At 40.9% G+C, this 20,574-nt stretch overlaps 1 pseudogene across 1 annotated transcript; it reads right to left on the bottom strand.

Annotated features, from left to right (window-relative positions):
- Positions 1-14,313: 14,313 nt before the first annotated feature.
- LOC308609288 (transcription factor A, mitochondrial-like) lies at positions 14,314-16,514 on the bottom strand (annotated as a pseudogene). Its single transcript has 2 exons — positions 16,452-16,514; positions 14,314-15,010 (listed from the first exon to the last, which is right to left on the bottom strand). The product of its transcript is annotated as a transcription factor A, mitochondrial-like (transcript).
- Between the last annotated feature and the right edge of the window lie 4,060 nt (positions 16,515-20,574).

Below are 20,574 nucleotides of genomic sequence, written 5' to 3' on the forward strand. Positions count from 1 at the left end.
GCTGGCCACAACTAGAGAAAAGCCCGCGCGCAGCAACAAAGACCCAACACAGCAAAAAATAAAATAAATAAAAATTAAAAAAATAAAGAGAATCCAGGAATATTTCAATTCATACAATTAAACCTGGACAGAACCTTAAGATATCATCTCAGTTTTAGGAAAAGAAAGCTGAGTAGGTGGGTTTTTCAAGGTCACCTAGAGCCTTAGTATGGAAACTGGCCTCCAAATTTCTAACCCACTGCAGAATGGAAATCAGTTTAAAGCTTGTGAACAAACCAAGTTATATGATTTTCGAAACTTTAGGCATTGCTTCAATTGAACAGTCTTTCACCAATAGCAAAAACAATAGCTACCTTACAAAATAACTTTTAGAAAAGAACCTATCCAAAGAGTTTTAGAGAAACATAAGCAATTTAGTTCAATTGCTGACAGGGTGACAGGGAAGCCATTTTGGTCTTGACCAGGATTTAAATGCCTGTTCTCAAATAAATGTGCCCATTCCAAATGCCATTTGAGGGCTTTTAGACACAAGTTTCCATAGGGCTATGATGACCAATAAGAAATCACATCTCAGTGCCTTTCACATTTGATGAGTGATGGCTGTAGCCTCACTGAAGTGAGGTCAACCTCTGGATCTGATGCTTGAGAGCTATTAAGACCTTGGACAAGTGACCTCTTTGAACTGTAAGATATTCAAGAAGTTGTGGCTATTTTTATTATTATTACTATTATTATAAATTCCCATTTAAAATGGGGATAATTAAGTACCTACTTCATAGGATTGTTATGGTAATTAAATGAAACAACGCACTTAGCACTTTGGCATATAGTAATTGTTCAGCAAATGGTAGTAGCTATTAATAGCAGTAGTAATGTGACATCTAATGTGAAGGTGACATTATAAAGTCAAGTCGAAATCCCATTAAAATTATTCTCGAAATGTCCTACGAATATCCTGAAGTACACTATCCGTGCCTTTGTGTACATCCTGTCCAGCTGATTTCCTTCTGTCTCACGCTCATCCTGTTGCATCTATTCACTGAGTGGAATGGCAAGTGACTTGTTCTTTGTCTTTCTTTTATTTTCCTGTATTGAGTGGGGAGGGAGGAGCAGCATGCACACACAGTTGAATTGGCATGAATTAAATGTGGTAGATGGGACATCACTGGTTTATTAGTCCTAGGAAGCTGGCTCTTTTCAGTGTTATCTCCTGTGAGCCCTACCCTTTGCTACTTTCTTGTTCTCTGAGACGAAAGACATTAAAAGTTTTAAAAAGGCTGACCACGAGATTCCTTTCTATAGGAACTACAGAATTTTAGAGTTGCAAAGGATCTTGAAGGTGTTGACCAATGCATTGGGTGGCAGAACGTGCCACCAGATGTGACTGTGCTACTTACAAGCCGGGTGAGCCACTTAACCCCTCTGCCCTTCCATAAGCTCACAAGTGAAATGACGGCCTGTGCTGCCCGCCTCCCAAGGTTGTGAACAAGACTCCACAAGATAGTATGTATCCCAATAAAGATATTAACAATAGCTAGCACTTACTGAAGGCTAAGTTATCTCATTTAATTCTTACAATATCCTTGAATGAGGTAGTGCCCAATTAACTGGGCATTACCCCCCACCCCGGGTAGTGTCCAGGATAATTAATGATCCCCCATTAACTCATGGAGAGCCTGAGACACCAGAAGGTGTGTCAAAACACTTTGAAAACTCTGAAGTACTCTGCAAGCGTAGGGGATGATGGAGATGAGGATGTCGAGGGATAGAAGTACAAGTCACATCTCCAAACGGGACTGAGTTTTCTTATCTGTAAAATGAGAAGGTTGAACTCTTTCAAGGTACATCCAAAACTTTAAGAGTCTAAATACAAAAGCTTGGAGCAAGGTCCATTGTCTACACACTAAAAGTAAATTATTTCAATAACAAATTCTAATAAATTCACTTGTCATGTTGTCTATAGCAGCTCCATTCAGTTCACATGTTGAAGCCTGCGTGACATTTCACCCACTGCCAAATCGCCCCTTTCTTTTATGTTTATTTGACAAGCATGAATGCTTTGAAATGTTCTGAATATTTTCTCCTTAGAGCACAATTAAAGGACCAAGGAACATTCCCAGTAAAGCCTGCTTAGCACCAGATTATAATTTAATAATACATTCGTGGCTCCTTTGGTGTGCCTTACTGAAATAGCTGATGTGCATTTTTCTGTAAAGCCAACAGAATGCATTTATTTTCCCATGTTTTCATTGGAAATATAACATTATAGTTTTTCAGAGACAGAGAGAGAGAGAGAGAAGGAAGGAAGGAAGGATGGGAGGGTGGGAGAGAGAGACAGAGAGAGAGAGAAAGAGAGAGAGAGAGAGAGAGAGAGAGAGAGAGAGAGAGAGGGAGAGGGAAAACTTCTGCTCTAACCCAATCCCAAAATTTTTCATTCCCAGGTGCTTCCTTCAGTCCTTGTTCACCTGCTTCCAGATGTTTCCACAGTTCATCGTTCATTCCACAAGTATTTATTATGCCATAGCATGTAGCAGGCACTCACTGTCCTAGTAACTGAGTTTACAGCAAAGACAAAGTCCCAGGCCTGGCTGCAAGCCTTGTGTAGATGCACTTTGCACTTTTATTCCCCCTCACCTTTTTTGGGGGGGGCTTAACATTATATCTTAAGCATTTTTCCATGTGTCTGCCCTGAAAGAATGAGGACAGAGAGAATAAAATCGGCTCTGTAGGTCAGAGGGAATTTAAGTTCATACAAGATTTGTGCAGTGCTTCTGGGGAAGAGATTTGAAGATGATTTGAGGAGATTTGAAAGCACTCCCTAGATGATACTCATACATTATGTCATTTACTTCCATCTTTACGACAACTCTATGGGGTCGGAAATATTATTATCTTACTCCCATTTTATGTATAAGGAAACTGAGGCTCAGCGAGGTTCTTACTGGCTCCAGATCACATAGCTTATAAATTGCAAGGCTGGAGTTGGAGTCCCAGTCTGCATCACCCCGAACATCTCCCTTCACTTTCGGGATGGAATGGGGCCTTCCAGTTCTTCCTTAAGGAACTTGGATTTGCTTCTGTTTTTTTCTTTTTGAGGACGGTAGGGAGTGGAAAATCATTCTGCACCACCTGTTGCTCAATTTTCTAACTACTTCCAGGTTTGCAAGAAGATAGAAGTAGAGAGAAAGGAAGTAACATGCAACTTAGAGGAACTGAAAGAAAACAGGAGCTCTTCCTTTCTTTTTCTCTTTTCTTGCCTCAAGTCCTTCCACTGTATCACTTTTGTTTGGAGAAACAACTGAGAAAATAGTATAAACAGTCTACTAGCAATGGCATAAAACACAAATGACTAAGACATAGTAGCTAGACCGAATACTCAAGGGAGGCCAAAGACCCACAGCTTTACTGCATACACGCAACAAGTGGTTAAAGGGAGGCCAGGGTCACCTTGAACCTTTTAGGTATCTCCAAGGTAATAACAGCAACAAAAACAAAATTCCAATAACAGGAATCCCTAGACAGTCATGCAGCTCTTTACAGACTTCAACTCCCTGTACAGCAGTTTCTCAAATATGAGCAATGTGCGAACACTTTCTGTTGGAAAAGAAATTCCTTGAGACCTTCAGTGTCGATCTTTTATTGTAATATTACTTAAATAGATGGTAACATAAAAGGAGACATAAGCTCCTTATGCTTATACTTAAACAACAGTAAAACCAGATTGATTTTGCATATTAAATGCAAACAAAACTACAAAATCAAATTCAAATTTGAACATTAATTTCAAACATTCAAATCACAAGCATTAATTTAATATGATGGTTGATGTTGTTTTGCTGAAACTAAATCACTTTCCCCAATGTGAATACTGGTATGAGCATTATTAAAACACTTCCTCTGAAGTAACTATGATATTATCCACCTTCATTTGGAACAAATACATCCTTTATGCATTAGGTCTACCTCTGTTCTTTTCTCTTGGATCCAAAACAATTAAAAGAGTACTCTTTGTACTATTATGATTGTAAATAGAAATGCAAATTCTGATGCTGAAATTGCATGACAGGATTTGGTTATAAGGTGGGCATCCACTTGATACAATTCTGGGAGACAACTTAGGACCACACTTGGAAACACTAGAGATTAAGAGCATAAGCTTTGGAGTCCAGCAGATCTGAGTTTGTATCCTGGCTCTGGCTTTGCCAGTTTCTAGTTGGGCAAGTTATTTAACCTCAGGTTTCCTCCTCTATAAAATGGGGATGATAATAATAGTACTTTAATTTTGCCAGCAGAAGCAGGCACCATGACTCACTTTCTAGACATGCGTGATGTTTAAGCCTGAAACAGTAGAGAAACTTCAGAGCTCTTCTGTAACTTATTTCAGAGCTCCTCTGTAACTTGAGAACAACACAGAGTTGGGCAAGTTGAAAAAAAAAACACATTTCTCTGGCCTCCCACCCTATCCTCCCAATATCTGCATGTGCTGTCCCAGGTTCATGTTTTAGAGTGGAAATGGAAAATATGATTGACCCTAAAAAGGGAAACAACTGGCAATGCCAGTTAGACATTTGAGAATGAGTTGAACCCGTGCCACAAGACAGCTGTTTTTATCTGAAGCCCACCAATAAGGACTTGCTTTTCTGCTTCCTGGCCTGGCATGAATCCTTTGATTCCTGAGGCCCCCAAGGTTGAAAATAGCCTAGCCACCTGCCAATGGTTGGTATATTTTTAGGACCAGCAGGATTGGAAACAGGGCTCTGTATGCCTGGAACTTGAGCCAGGCTGCTGGGTGGGTCTCTTACCTCCATTGGGTTGCTAGGTCCTGAGTTGCTGGATCAGATCCAGCAGCCAGTCATCGAAGAGGAGAGAGAGTTCTGAGAGGAGCAGATTGCAATAGTAAAAAGGGGAAGAATACAGGAATAATGGGGCAAGTAGAAGGTCTTAGCTAGTGGATATTTGGATAAAGGATACAGGAAAATTCTGTAAATGCTAGGATCCCATAATAAGCAGAAATCACAGCACTAGACCCTTTCTTTATTTAAAAAATGTAGATCAATTTAAAATTGATCTTATGGTCTCTTACCAATCTCTCAAACAAAAAGCCTAATACACTTGAAATTGTCACAAAATCGTGTATGCGTCAAATTATAACAGACGAATCCAAAGATTTTGTTCTCTCTATGCTCCTTATTCCCCATCCCACTCAAGAGAAAAATCATTTCTTCCTGTTCTTCTTGTCTCTCTGTGGGTCTCACTCTCCTGAGTGATTTATCAAAATCATTCTTCCAAACTAACACAACATTCCTCCTAAGCAAATACACACTTACAGAGAAAGAGGAAATAAATAGACGAGAGAGCAGAACAGAAGGACCTAACCTAATCCGGGAGATGGAAAACATTTCCCTAAGAAAAAAACAGGAATAAAGCTGACTGTATACAAATGCTCATAGCAGCTTTATTTGTAATAGCTGCAAACTATAAACAGCACAAATGGCCATCAGCTGCTGAATGGATAAGCAAACTGTGGTATATACATACAATGGAATGCTACTCAGTAATAAAAGGGAATGAATCTTCGATATACATAACAATGCAGATGAATATCAAGATAATTATGCTGAATCAAAAAAGCCAGACCAAAATTAAAAAGACATACTAAATGATTCCATTTATATAAAACTGTAAACATGCAAACTCTAGACATTAAATGTGTACAGCTTTTTGTGTGTCAATCATACCTCAATAAAGTGCCAAAAATGCAAATGAATCTGTAGTGACTAAAAGCAGATCAGTGGTTGACTGAAGAGCAGGGTAAGGCGGGGAGACAGGGATTAAACAAGGCCATGAGAAAACTTTGGCAGGCGTGATATACCTATATATCTATGTATCTGTATATCTCTATATTATCTTGACAGGTGATGATTTCATGGGTGTACACATATGTCAAAACTTATCAAATTGTACATTTTAAATATGTGTAGTTTGTTGTATATCCATTCTACTTCAGTTAATCTATATGAAAAATATTTTTTAAAACTTAATTTGAGAACTGAAGAATGAATCATGTGAAATTGTAGTGTTGACATGGGGGGCTGGGGAAGAGAGAACTCCAGGTAGAGAGAAGAGTGCACAGAGTTTCTGAGGGGGAAGGGTATGGCATGTTTGAGGAGTTCAGAAAAGTCCTGTTTGGAAGGAGTTGAGAGATCCAAGGGGGAAGGGGCGGGAGACGAGGTCAGAGAGGGCAGCAGAGGCCAGATCACACTGGGCCTCACATTCATCTGTCCTTTCAGCAAATATTTGCTGAGTGCTTACTGTGTGCCAGGAGCTGTTCTAGGTGATTGGGATTATTCCAGTTCACTAGCGCTGTGATAGCAAAGCACCACAGACTCGGGGTGGGGGGCTTAAACAGCAGAAATTTAATTTCTTACAGCTCTGGGGGCTAGAAGTTGGAAGTCAAGGCATCAGCAGGATTAGTTTCTTCTGAGGCCTCACTCCTTGGCTCATAGATGGCCCTCTTCTCCCTGTGTCTTTACATCATCTTCCCTCTGTATGTGTCTGTGTCCTAATTTCCTCTTCTTTGAGGGCACCAGTCATATTGGATTAGGGTCCACCCACCTGACTTCATTTTACCTTAATTAGCTCTTTAAAGGTCCTCCCTCCAAATACAGCCACGATCTGTGGTACTGGGGGTTAGGATTTCAACATATGGATATTAGGGAGGACACAGTTCAGCCCATAACAGATATAGGTGTGCACAAAACAAAGATGCACGGTCTCGGGGCTTCCCTGGTGGCGCAGTGGTTGAGAGTCCACCTGCCGATGCAGGGGACACGGGTTTGTGCCCCGGTCCGGGAGGATCCCACATGCCGCGGAGTGGCTGGGCCCGTGAGCCATGGCCGCTGAGCCTGCGCGTCTGGAGCCTGTGCTCCGCAACGCGAGAGGCCACAACGGTGAGAGGCCTGCATACCGCAAAAAAAAAAAAAAAAAGATGCACGGTCTCGTGGAGGGGGTCTCATTCTAGAGCGGGGAGACAGAATAAACAATAGTCATAATAAAGTATATCGACTGTAAGAGGTGGTAAGTGCTATCGGAAAAAAAAGTGGGGCAGGATAAGGGGATTGGGAATATGAACTGTGTGACAGAAGGTGGGAATCAGGATGAAAGGAAAGAGAGTTAAAAGTTTTGTTCTTTAGCCTGGGGGCAGTGAAAAACTCTTGAAGGTTTTTTAACAGAAGTGTGACATGATATTTGCTTTTGAAAAAGATCACTCTGTTTATGGAAAATAAAATAAAGGGTGGGGGAGGCAGGTAGGAGGATTTGGCAATAGTCCAGATACAAGGTCATACTGGCCTGAACTGAAGTGGTAAGTAGGGGGCTGGGATCACGGGGATAGACTGAAGGTATGCTAAGGAAATGGAATCAATAGCGTTTGGTGATTGAATGTAGAAGGTGAGGAAAATGGGCAAAACAAGGATGACTCCTAGGATTCTACTTTGCATGGCAAGATGGATGATGGATAAGGAACACTAAAAAAGGACCTGGTTTGGGAGGGAAGATCATGAGTTTGAATTTGGATGCAGTGAGTGACATGCCCTGTGTGATTCCCAAGTGGAGTTATCCAGTGGTCAGTGAGATATGTGGGCCTAGAGGTTAGAGGAAGTGCATGGACTGGAGGTACAGATCTGGGAACCAGCAACATATAAATGGTAGAAGCAAGGGGTGTAGATGAGATCAACAATGCCTGCAAGACTACATTGTTTCTCTGGTCTGCTTGCTCTCCCACTTTCTGCAATGACAATGTCATGCTTTCTCCACCCTTTTCAAAACTTCTATCACTCCTACTCAACCAACACACAAACATACCCCACCACCAACGCTACCACCGCCATCATCATCAACGGAGACCTAGATCCCAATCTCTCCTCCTGAACCCCGCCCATTATTCCCCCTCCAGTTTCTTCTGTCACTCCTTCTTTATTTTCTCCATCCCATCATCTCTTATATATGCTCAAGCCTTTCCCATCTTTAGAATAATTTTCCTTGATACCCCCTTCCCCTTCTAGCTATCCTTCTATCTTTTCCCCCCTCATTGTTAAAATTCTCCCAAGAGTTGTCTGTTCTCACTGCCTCCATTTTTTTTATTTCCCACTCACTTCTCAACTTACCTCAATCTGTATTCCACCCTCACCACCCACTGAAATCTTTTGAGAAGGTTGGCAGGACATTCATGTTCCTAAACTTAATGGGCACTTTTTGATTTTCATCTTCCCTGATATCTCAGGAGCATTTGTTACAGTTGACTGCAGTTGAAAACAAAGGTTGTTCTCTTTAAGTGCCAGGCTCATTTCATTCATTTATGGAGAAAAATATCTGCCAAATGCTAAGTTTAAATAACCATCGTTTGCCCATCATTCTTTCAAATAAAAGTGGAGTCCCATGAAGAAAACAGGTAGTTCAGTTTGTAACTCAACTGGACAAGTTAATTTTTTTGAGATGACCATCACACTTTTTTCTGCAGAAGTGCTTTATGCATACTTTCTATTTTGTCACACAGGATATTAAAAAGACCTATACTCAAGGGTTGAGATTGAATACAATTAATACCTCTTACTGATTCCTCAGGTAAAATCGGAGTTTACTTTGCTTTCTTCAAGCGTGTGGTGATGAGAAGTACAATGACTGTTACTACAGTCTGATACCACTGGCTTGATTCATGCCAGTGCACCAGCAGTTTTACCTACCACTGCTTTTACACCGTCGGTGAAAATGTCCACACAGTAAAAAAAAAAAAGGCTGCTGCTGCTGAGGAGGAGGATGCAAACAGTTTTGACCTTGCGGGACCTTGGAAAGGGACTTCCAGGGACCACAATTTGAAAAACATCCTTTTAGGTTCATCAGGATTTACCCTAAACTGGTGAATAGAGTCACATTCCCTGAGAGGTGGATAGTGGAAGAAAGTGGGGTCCTGGTAGCATGAGAGAGGAGCAGAATCAGTGTTGATACCAAATGTCTCTTCAATGAGCAAAAACAACAACAAAAAACAGCTGTAGTAAAATCATTAAGTGAGAAATGGCATAATGGGAGGTGTAATCAGAAAGTAGAATTTTGAGTTAGGTTAAATTTCTGCTGATTACAAGGGTAATCTGAAGTGTAACTGTTGGAATGGGTGGCTGAGTGGAGGAGAGGGTCATTTGAAACAAGGAAGTCAAGGAATAAAATGGCCAGGGCAATGGGTAGGTTGGCCACGTGGACCCTGAAATCCCCCAGGATGATGTCAGCAGGGCTTGGGATAGAAAGGAAGAGCCAGTTGCTAAAGTATCCAGTGAATACAGAAGAGCGGCCATAAGTTCAGTTGATAACAGGGACCAAGATGGGGAAGTGGTAGCACACCCAATCAGTATATGGACCTCAAAGGAGGGAATAATGACTTGAAAGTGGCATTCCCCAATGTGGAGGACACCAACCTTACCTCGCAGACTACGGAATGTGGGGTGTTGAGAGATGAAGTAGGCACCATTCAAGAGGGCTGCAAAGGAAATGGTGCCCTGAGAGGAAAATCAGATTTCCATTAAGGTAAGGAGGTGGGAAAAAAATGCTCAGAAAAGGCGTTGAGGATATAAAGGAGTGTGATAGTTATGTAGCAGCCATTCCAGAAAAGTCATGATGGAATGTTTGGTTGCTGAGAGAAGAGGGGAACTTTGGGTAATAGGAGAGGAAACAGTATTATGGTGAAAAGTATACTTGGGAGATGGGAGATAGTGCAATATATGACTAGAGGGGCTTAGAGTTGAGAAAACACCTCTGGATGTAAGCCCATAAGCTACCCTAGATTTAGTCCTGCCGGCCTCTGGGAGGACCAGGCTTAGATTTTCAGAATTCAACTAAGGTTTGGAAAAAAAAAAAAAAAAAGGCCACGAGGTTATCAAGTCCTGAGGATACTAGGGATGGGATGGAGTGGGGTGGATAGGACCTGATGGTTTTATATTTTGTTAGACTAAAGGACATGTCAGGTAGTTTTTTTCAGAACAAAAGAATGTCTGCCTCAAAGAAGTCTGCAAATCCATACCTCTTAAGATATGGAAAATGCTTGCAGATTTGAAATAAACTTTTTCAGTTTCTAACCATCCTATTCAAGTTATTTAAAATTGTAGGGGCTTCTGCCAGAGCATCTATTCAGTTACAAAGAATCATTATCAAGTGCTATAAACAGAACACAAATTTCGTTTAAAAAAAAAAGACTATATGATTACTATTACCAATGGGACCAAAAAGAGCCAGGATTGTTCTTGGTTTAAATATTTAAAGATACTGCTCCAAACAAAATAAAGGGGTTTGTTACCTACCTAAATAACCTCTACAGTTTTAATCTGGTCTCTTGGTTTGTTGTGATGTATTGAGGCAATATGACTACAGCTAGTCACTTCCATTGGGGTCAATTTTACCTAAAACGCTGCAGCACTGGTAGATGACTAAAGGTAAGGAAGTGGTTTGAGTTGCTGATGGGAAAATTGCCATAGCAGTTTTTTCTTGCCTGGTTTCAGAGGCTTGCTAATGTTGCCACCAAAGAGTACCACTGGACCCCAAACTCCTTGGTTCTTTGCAATCATGGGCTCTCCATCACTGCTGAGAATATATAGTTACGCAAGCTCCAGTATCCCAGCTTAAAAGTACCACTGGCCAATCAAAGTGTATTTTGATGACACAGTCATTTGTAACAGTTTTTGTTGGTTAAACATGGTTTTATTTGGGGGCTTTGCTTCAAATACTAGGAATTTGTTTGGGTGTGTATAACCAGATTAAACTAGAATTGGCTTCTTAAACATGGAGCTTGGGTGTTTTAAATGTTGTATTTCACTTATTTAGTAAAGTTACTGATTCTAAATATATATCTAGACTCTGATTTTACTCCAAATGTTAACATTAAAAATGCATTTTGTATAGTTATGTTGAGAACCTCAACGTTTATATAATCACTCCATTTTACAGATAAGAAAACTGAAACTAAAAGAGACAAACTTGCCCAGGGTCACATACAGCTGGTAAGTGTCAAAGATGAGGTGTTTTTTTTTCCACTTGTAGTAATATCATTTTAATTCAGAAATTTAAATATACACATTCATAGCCAACTATTTAAAAAAGCATATGCCCTGTAAAAAAAAAAAAAACTGGCATTTCCAAAAAAGGAGTTAGCCAAAAGCAGTAGCAAAATTACATGATTACAGTAGGCTGAGTTTGCACATAATATCCCTTAAACATCAGAAAGTAAAATAATTACACACCGACCCCTGTCATCAAATTATTTCAAAAAATCTAATATTGGTATTCTAATGAACAAACGCATAAACATCTCTTTCTGACCAACTGCTCAGACAGCATAAACACTGCTTTCACTTCCTCAGCATCCTTTCCCTTGGCACTATTCTCTAGCTCTTACAGCAATTACTTTGTTGGATCAGTTTAAGAAAATTCTAAAAAGTAAGGCTTTATATGACTGGCCACTGGTTATTGATGTAAGCTCTTATTCTTTATAACAATAGAATATTTGTGTATATTGTTAAACTGGATGGCATTTGATATATGGCATGCCAGTCTTCAACATGTACTGAAGTTTATTAAGAAAGGTGTGAAATCAGATTATCTTAATATTTAAGGTATTAACAATGACATTCTTTTAGAAACAAAGAAAAACAAATAAAATGATATTATCATAAAGTGGTTTTGCTCTAGCTCCTTTCACTGTTTCATACTTTTGCTCCCTATATTAAGATGTAAATAGTTAAGAACTTACCAGACACTGAACTTCCCAGTATGTTCGGGAAGATAAGATTTGAATGTGTTTGGTACAAAATGATATAGGTACATAAATGCTAAAAGAGCTCAGAAAGTAATTGCAAAGATGTGTTTTATACTACACTTGTCCTGCAGGTGTTTACATAACTCATTTCTCTACCTCACCCATTCTATACTATTCATTACAAACACTGACTCCTATGTGCTCCCTGGGCTCATCTGAAGCACAGAACACAGTAAATTATTTGAGTGATTATTTTCTCCATTCTCCTGAGGATGATACAAAATCAGTACCATTCTAGAGGCCATAGGGAATTAGGGCTTAATTCTCTCCTGGAAACCTAATTGAGAAAAGCTTGTGACAAACACTAGCACACGTCCTTTTCTCCCCTAACCCTTCCTCCCCAAAATACTCCAGCCTCAGGGTGCCTATTTACCTAATGGTAGACTTTGTCCTGTATTCCTATCCACAGAGGAAAGTTGTTTGAATAAACTCAACTTCATATTTTTTTAAGATGTTGGGGGTAGCAGTTTATTAATTAATTTGTTTATTTTTGCTGTGTTGCATCTTCGTTTCTGTGTGAGGGCTTTCTCTAGTTGTGGCAAGCAGGGGCCACTCTTCATCGCAGTGCATGGGCCTCTCACTATGGCGGCCTCGCTTGTTGTGGAGCACAGGCTCCAGACTTGCAGGCTCAGTAGTTGTGGCTCACGGGCCCAGCCACTCCACGGCATGTGGGATCCTCCCAGACCAGGGCTCGAACCCGTGTCCCCTGCATTAGCAGGCAGATTCTCAACCACTGCGGCACCAGGGAAGCCCCTCAACTTCATATATTTAAATCTTAGGCTTCCTCTTAAGCTATATTTTTCTCTACAGTCCCTACCTTTGCCAAGTTTGGTATGTAACAAGTCATTTTTTCATGACTTTTTATTTATTTTCTATCCACAAACTACAAAAATCTTCATTTGTTTTTGGAGATGTAGAATACACAGTTCTTTGGCACAATATTTTGTATAATATAAAGTAAATATAAATTTTGAGTTATCCTATTCCTGTGAACTGATGATGACAGTTGAATATTTTGCTCAAAAAGCTGGTGTGGATTTTGAAAACTTTGCTTGACTCTCCTAAGAGGATAAATAGATGCTAAAAGATGGTAAGGTTTATATGCTAACTGGCAAATTCTTAAGGTTTACTTTACTGAGCCATAGCAAATAAGATCGTCTCATTCCACAGTATAGGGGTCAGTCTTTGCAGGCTATGCATCTCTGTAGCAACTAGTCAACTCTGACACTGTTGTACAAAAGCAGCCATAAACAATGAGTATGGCTGTGTTCCAATAACACTTTATTTATGGACACTGAATTTCATATTAATTTTCATGTGTCTTGAAATATTCTTTTTTTTAACCATTTAAAATTGTAAACACAATTCTTAGCTCACAAGGCCATGAAAAGCAGGCAGTGGGCTGGATTTGGCCAACAGGCCAGAGCTGGCTGTCCCTTATATAGGCTTTTATATGTTACGCAAAATGTTTAAAAACTACAGGTTCCAAGCCTAGAGACTTAGGAGACTTATGTTTTTTTAGATGTCTCATTTTAAAACTTATACCGAATAAGTTCTCTACTTTCTAGATAAATATACTCACATAAGATAAAAAATAATTCAAAATACAAATTCCTACTTTAAAAAACAAACAAAAAACAACCCCAGAAAGCTGTAAAATGAATGTTTCACCTTAAAACATAATTAGGAAACACTTAAGTTTTTATTCTATGCAATATAAAACAATATGCATGGATTTGGTACATAATTTTTTAGTTTTTAATTTAGGAAAAAAAGATAATGGGGAAAAGGTTTATGAATCTCTCTATCCCTTTTATAAAAGTTGCAGCTGACACCAGAAGTCCCTTGCATGTACAACCATCAACTCTGACTACAATATGAATTATACCTAGGATTTGTAATTTACCAATATGAGTTCTGGATACTCTTTTTAAAATGCACAATTATATCATAGAACACTATGGCTTCTACAAACTTTGAGACACTTTTGAATAGGAAACTCCTGGCTTCATAATATAAGGAAACAATAATATTCTTTCCATAGTCATAGAGTATAAAAAACTTCACAGTCTGATTTACCTTTACCAAAGGTAAAATGATTCACTGCTACATTTCATGGATTATTTTGATGCTCAGTAGTTCCTAAACACAAAATAAATTCCGCATGAACTCTTATCAGTTTGGGTTTTCCAAAGCAAGACACCAATACAAAGTGTATTGAATTGGCTGGCAGAAGTCCATGGGCTACAGAAAAGGAATTAAATATAAACGTTTACCAACTTTATCCATTCTAATTTTACAACAGCTTCGGGTATTGAGACCTAATTGGTTTCTTGTGTCTATCCATTACAAACGTAACTCAGTCTTCTATTTTAATACTTCTCAGGGTCATTTTTTGCTGGGTATTTCATTGAGCATCGTATAAGATCATCTCTTCCAACTTCAACAACTTGTTCTTCTCAAGATTTCATTTTGTTACAATAACGAACTTTTTCATCTTTAGCACGTTGGGTGTATACTTCCTTTTGAGAACTAGAGAGATTTTTCCAGTTTTCACTTACAGTTTTCCGCTTTACTTGTGATGTGCCATCCTTAGCTTCCTGAAAGCATTCAGCTATAAAAATGTTATAAGTTGAGCGAGGTCTTTTCAGTTTTCCGAGCATTGTTAACTCTCTCTTTTTTTATTAACGCTTTCTTTTCTAAACGTTTCTGCATGATTTCTTTTTCCAAAGATACCATTTGACTTGGAGTTAGTTGTTCTTGAATTCTGTTTATCTCTTCTTTGTATGCCTGCCATTCTGCCCTGTAAGCATCTTTGTATATCTTTTTCTCTGAATCAGGATGTTCCCTCCGCAGCTTGGCGATTTTTTAAATTAGTTCTGAAGTTTTCGCATCTGGGTTCTGAGCTTTAAATATGGGTAGCTGTTCTTTAGAAAATCGAATGTATGAAGTCATAGGCTTCTTTGGATAACCACTCATGTTGGATGAAAAGCGACTTGGTACATTCGCAAAACTGAAGGGAGAGCGCAGTCGACAGCCACAGCCCGCGCAGAGGTCCACTCCTGGCTTTCCCAGAGCACTCAGCATGCCCCACTGGCGCAATAGAACAACCCCAGCAATGACGACTTGAACCCGCGAGCAACCCTCCCGAATTTGCTGTCATGCCCGCCACTCAAAGATGAGGTTTTAACCCGGATCGGAATGCTTTTTATCCACGCCCTTAAGCCACTGCGCTGCAGTACGGTACACCTGTCTTCTGCAGTGGACGTTTGGAAAATACTTAAAACTGGATTATAGGGTTGGCCACTTTGAAGTACAAAATCACATGGGCTGATGTGAAGTATAATTATATACAAGCTACATCTTAAGTATGTGTTACTGCAGGATCTCCCTGCCATGGCTTATCCATCCCAGTCACTGAAATCATCCACGCTTCTATGATGACATGTTCTCAGATGTGCTGTGGCGTGCGTGCTTACCTTAACATTGTTTTCAGTGTTAGTTCAGTCTGCCTTCCAAGTTTGCCCATGAAGTGAGTAGATAAGTAGGTGAGTGTGACAAGTTATACATCTTGGATGCTTAATGAAATTTTAGTGCTGCCCTTTGGCATGTTCCCTCAACAGGGTGGCCCAAAAGTTTTAGTGCAGTTTTGAGCTTTAAATATAAATACATTTTCATTGAGCACCCACCAGATTACTAGATAGAAAATCCCAGATCACTCTACCATTTATGAGACAAGTCGAGGAGCTAAGCATTAAGGGTTGGGTCACGGGGAGTACAGGCTTTGGGATGGAACAGAGTGAAAGGGTGTAGACAAGAAAGAAGTCAGCCCCCCAGGACACGATGTAGGAGCTCCCCGACAACCTTGATCATTTTCAGTCATGTTACCAAATTTAGAAAATGCTGAGTATCTGGATTTCTTGTAGGAAATGGCAACGCCTCTCTGGGTTGGACACAGGACAGCCAAAATGGCAGGCACAAGTGTCCGAGAGCATGGAGGCATGGAAGTATGAGGATGTAAAAGCACGGAAATCCTCTGGAGAGTGCAGAGACATGGGCTGGAATTGGGGATGCCCCAAGCCAGTATCTGGGCTACACCATCATTAGTATGCACTCCCCTTGAATTTGTATACCAAAGTTGGCCAGTCTCAGTGGCTCATGGCTTTTCTTTCTTTATAAGGTCTCAGATTCTTCGTAGTAATAACTAACATGTACTGAGTGCCTTCCTTCTATGGTCTAGGCTCTTTACAAACATGCATTATTTCCTCTATCCAGGCTATTATCTGAAAGAAGGCTTCATAGCTGAAGGATCTGACCTCAGAGAAGTTAAGCAACTTACCCCAGTTTCCGTAGCTCATGACTCCATGCTTCTTCTAGTAAAGCACTCAATATCACATGTCTCATTCCACAGCTGCCTTCTATTTTCAAAAGGAATTCCTGACTTTTACCTCTTTCCCCTTAATACTATGCCTAAGACCATCTCCTTACCTTGGTCAATTTTTTCTGGCATAGTGAATAGAGAGTCTTGTGCAACTGTTGTAACCCAACAGATGCAAACAGTACAGGTACCCTGGTTGCCACAACAGAAGGTACAAACCATCCTTAGCTCTGCCCACAGGCTCACTAAGTCATAGGCTTCTCTCGGTGTCACTGAGACCATCTCAAGCTCCTGGAGCATGGAAAATGCTCCTACTATTTAAAGAATAAAACAAAATCATTCGTACATAGTATTGACATCTAGTAGGTAATTCAATACATGGTCTTGACTAATCAGTAATTTAGGGACTTTTATTTTTATAATGTGGGTTGTGGGGTGGAGGGGAGGAGAAATACAGAACAGTTTTTCTGTGGTTGATTCTATAAGTTTGGGTGGGGAACCAGGGCAGGAGAAAAACCTATTTCCTGGACCTTGAACAAAGATTTCTGGCCAGGCCTGCCACAGACTCATTGTAGTCCAGCCACCTTATTATACAAATGGGTGAGTTTTGAGGCCCAGGCTGAAGAAAGGATTGGCTTGAGTTCATACAGCTAGTTAGTGGGACAACGAAAGTCAGTCCCTACTTTTGCAAAAAGTACTCTAGGCAGTTAAAATTCTCTTTCTGCCCTGCTACCGAATGCCTGCAATTGTGATTCTTATTGCTTATTTTTTTCCAAAATGAGCTATGGCAAGAACAGGAGAGGAGCTCTGGGCAAAGGTTTCCAAAATGGAATAGCAATGCAATATAGCTGAACATGGCTGAACAATCTAGGGTGAACAGTATGGCCTTTAATGCCTTTGTGTGCCTGGATTTGCCACGTGTCTGGATGGTCAGCGGATGAGAATGCAGCCGAAACCTTGCTGGTATTCAATCCTGTTTTAGCCACAGCTTCCAGTCCCAGCGCTTGCCTCAAGGTATTGGGAGAACTAGGCCATATTCCCCACTCTTTTCAAAAGGCCCTTCTCGAACTCAGCTCAGGTCAAAAGGAGCACATGTACATCAAGGCTATGAGCAATAGGCTCTCCCTGAATCCTAGTCCCAAGACTACCAGTGCCAGTGCCTAGCAGCCTGCATCTCTCCTGAAGTAGCTAACATAGGCGCTACCAAAAGGGAGACCATTTGGTCTTCAACAAACATTTGCTGACCCATGACTCTGTGCATGTCTCGAGGCTAGGACATGAGGATACAGAGTTGAACTGTGGCTCCCCTCGGTGAGGCCCCAGTCAAGCAGGTGGAGCAGACATTAAACAATTTCATAGGTCAGCACAACAGAAGCACCGACAATACATCAGGCACAGTGACACACCCCAGGGGGTGCGAAGGCGTTTAAGACCCAGTCTGGCTCTCACCACCTGAGAGACAAACAGGAAAACAGTGACAATACCGTGTTTAACTGCTGGGAAAGAGGTCTGCTTGGGAAGCTGGGGGAACTCTGAAGAGAGGGGTCTAAAGGAAGTTTTGGTCACAGAGCACTGAGAAAGTCCTGGAAAATCACCAACTGGATGGAGACAGTAATGGCTCCTGTTTTTGGCTTCCACTGGGAAATCAGATTAGCTGCCAGCCACAGAGCCTCAAGCCAGTTTCTGCGCTCTTGGAGCAAGGACAAGGAAACCCAGGGGAAGGTTTTGCTTTACTAGTTGTGGGCACAATTGTGACGCAAACTGAAGTTTCTCTGCCCTTCTGGAGCCTCCTCTCAGGATCTGTTCCAGTTTTGATTTCTCCTTATCTGAGAGGCCTTTCCCAGAAAGAATCCGAAATGAATTCATTCTGATCTGTGAGTAACTGGTAAAAGCAGAGTCTCCCAGGTCTCTCTGAGGATTAGAATCACCTGGTGTCATTCCTAATTATACTGTTGATCTTGTTTTTCTCCTGCTGTGATATTGTGATTTATAATAAAAACTATAGGGCTTCCCTGGTGGCGCAGTGGTTGAGAGTCCGCCTGCCGATGTAGGGGACGTGGGTTCGTGCCCCGGTCCAGAAAGATCCCACGTGCCACGGAGCGGCTGGGCCCGTGAGCCATGGCCGCTGAGCCTGCGCGTCTGGAGCCTGTGCTCCGCGGCGGGAGAGGCCACAACAGTGAGAGGCCCGTGTACCGCAAAAGAAAGAAAGAAATATATGTTTGGTTTTCCTCCCCATTTTTGGCACAGAGCTCCTAAAACTCTTGAAATATCCAAAGTGATGAGAGAAATAAAGCTGTCTGGATATTCATAACAAACCCCTTTCAACCACATCTGAGTTTATGTTAATGCAGTGACTTCTGGAAAACCCCTAAGGATGGGGACCTCCAGAGGGGAGAGGGGCTGGAGGTTAATAATTTAGTCAATTTGGCCAATAATTTAGTCAATCATGCCTATGTAATGAAGCCTCTATAAAGACCCCAAAGGACAGGGTTTGGAGGGCCCTCAGGTTGGTGAACCAGAATGCTTCCGTGTGCCACCATGCTGGGCCCCAAACTCCACAAGGACAGAAGCTCTTTTGTTCAAAACCTCGCCCTATGTATCTCCTCATCTGGCCATTGGTTCATATTCTTTAATATCCTTTGTAATAAATCAGTAATCTAGTGAGTAAACTGGTTTCCTGAGTTCTGTGAGCTGCTCTAGCAAATTGATTGAACCCAAAGGAGGGGGTCATGGGGACCTCTGATTTATAGCCAATTGGTCAGAAGTACAGGTGATAACCTGGACTTGTGATTGATATCTGAAGTGGAGGGCAGTCTTGTGGGACTGAGCCCTTAATCTGTGGGATATGACACTATCTCCAGGTAGATAGTGTCAGAGTGGAGTTGAATTGTGGGTAGACAGTGCCAGAGTGGAGTTGAATTATAGGACACCCAGCCGGTGTCAGACAGTTGGTCAGTGGTGTGGAAAAGCCCACACTTTAGAATTGTTGGAGCAGAATCTTACCTGGAAATTTTTATTCAATAAGTCTGGGTAGGTTCTGGAAATCTGTTTTTTTTTTTTCAGGTACAAATAATATATGAAAGCAGGGACTATTTATTCTCTGAAAATGGGCAACTCTCCTTAAAATTCTCTGCTCATTTTCTACACCTTCATGAAGTTGCAGGCTTTGTAAAATGAACAGGCTAATGCAGCTGGGCTCACAAATCAGACATACATGTGCTGAAGCCCCAGCGAAGTCTGAACTAGAAGAAAAGATACTTCCTGAAGCGCATAGCAAAGGGGATCAGAAAATTGTCCAAGCTCTGCATATCAGAATAGTTCTGAATTCATGGCTTTCTTTTGTGGACATCATGGAAATCTGTTTTTAACAAGGGCTCTGTGAACAAAGAAGAACAAAGAGCGTTGCTCACCACCCAGTTCTACAAGGGTTAAGTTGTAACCCACTGCATTTGCTGACGGACAGTGCACGCTGAGAGGAATTCAGGATGAAAAACAGGATGAGGCACTCTGTGCTTTGGACAAGCAGGCCCCATGGATAGTTAGATGCATATCTCAGGAAGAATTTCAATGACCCCAGATTCTTGCATCTTCTAATACATAGGAAAGCACAGTTAAAATCATTAACTTGAGGTATCTGTTCTTTGTGAATAGCAATAATCTTTTACCAAGAATGTATGCTTGACTGCACATATTTCCTAGCCGAAAGTCGTGGATAAACTGGCTTCTCCCCTACCTCTTTGGAGCAGTTTCCTCAGAGCTAACTGAATGGCTGCCTCCTGGGCTATAGTCCTCAGCAAGACCCTAAATAACACTTAAACTCACAACTCTTATATTGTGTGTCTTTCTTTAAGTCAACAGTTACAGGTAACTCTTCAGGCAAATTTGGGAAACCATGATTTAAAGCATTATCGCCAGGGATTCACAATAAAGGCTTTGATTTCTAATGTGGAATCTCAAACACACATACCTAAGTGGTAGAGTGTAAAGGTTTTGAAAACGTAATAATAAAACAGACCTTACACTGGAAAAGCAGCCTACAGTTACATTTTCACATATACTATAAATATTACTATATCAGAACCTCCTAACAGCCCAGTAAACTGGGTAGCACAAGGATTCTTGTCCCCATTTTACGGATGAGGAAACTGCGCCAGAGTGTATCTTGTAATGTAATTGGAGAGCAAACAAATATGCATTAAATGGTGCAAGAACAACACAAAGCAAGATGCCTACTTTTGTAAAGGTATACCTTATAACACGGTTTACAAGGTCTGAAGGCATGTGGATGGAGCCCAAGGGCAGCCTGAAGCAAATAGGAGTCTGAAGCTTCCCAAAAGCAGGA

Source organism: Mesoplodon bidens, assembly GCF_964165515.1.
Source record: "Mesoplodon bidens genome assembly, chromosome: X".
Taxonomy (NCBI): Eukaryota; Metazoa; Chordata; class Mammalia; order Artiodactyla; family Ziphiidae; genus Mesoplodon; species Mesoplodon bidens.